The following is a 720-nucleotide window of genomic DNA, read 5'->3' on the forward strand; positions in this document are numbered from 1 at the left end:
GTTGGAACCACTAATTCACCCCGCGGTTGCGGGTACGACTCGAGTCGTACCCTCAGCAATATTTCTTGTGAAGGGTAATCGACAGGTTTTCAATGGAGGAAAATGTGAGAATAATCACTCATACATTTAAAAACAAGGAGATATGACAATATCAAAACTCCACCCTTCCTTAGTAAAAAAAAAATTATGACTTGGGGTGTTTCTGTTAGATTTGTTGCTTATTGTAAGCGTTGCTGAATCCCGTAAAAACTCTTTCCATTTTTTTTCATTTAAACTTCACTCAGTTGGATCACATCATTGTAGCCTCTTTCCCACATTATATTACATCACGGTGCCGCTGTGCGGGAGTAAACTTGTTGTTCTCATCTTTCTTTTAAAAAAAAAAAACAAAAGTAGGATCAAAAATAAATAAAAACAATCGAATATAAACCCCAAACGGGGTTTTTCCGCTCAAATATTCCTCAACAAACCATCAAAGAAGAAAAAATGAACGGGAGAGGGGGAAAAAAAAGAAAAGAAAATTAACATTCGAAACATCCGAAAATAAAATGTGCGGGAACATGTTAATTCGTGAGATAAATGTCGTCGAATACGTGGTAACGCGCTCACACATGCATATATTTATTTATTTGCTGATGAATACCTGAGCAGAGGCTTTAAAAATTAAAAAAAAACAATTTAAAAGAAAAAAAACACGGGAAAATAAAAGTAATAAAAAAA

The sequence above is a fragment of the Trypanosoma equiperdum genome, assembly GCF_001457755.1.
Source record: "Trypanosoma equiperdum strain OVI genome assembly, contig: ctg_536, whole genome shotgun sequence".
NCBI lineage: Eukaryota > Euglenozoa > Kinetoplastea > Trypanosomatida > Trypanosomatidae > Trypanosoma > Trypanosoma equiperdum.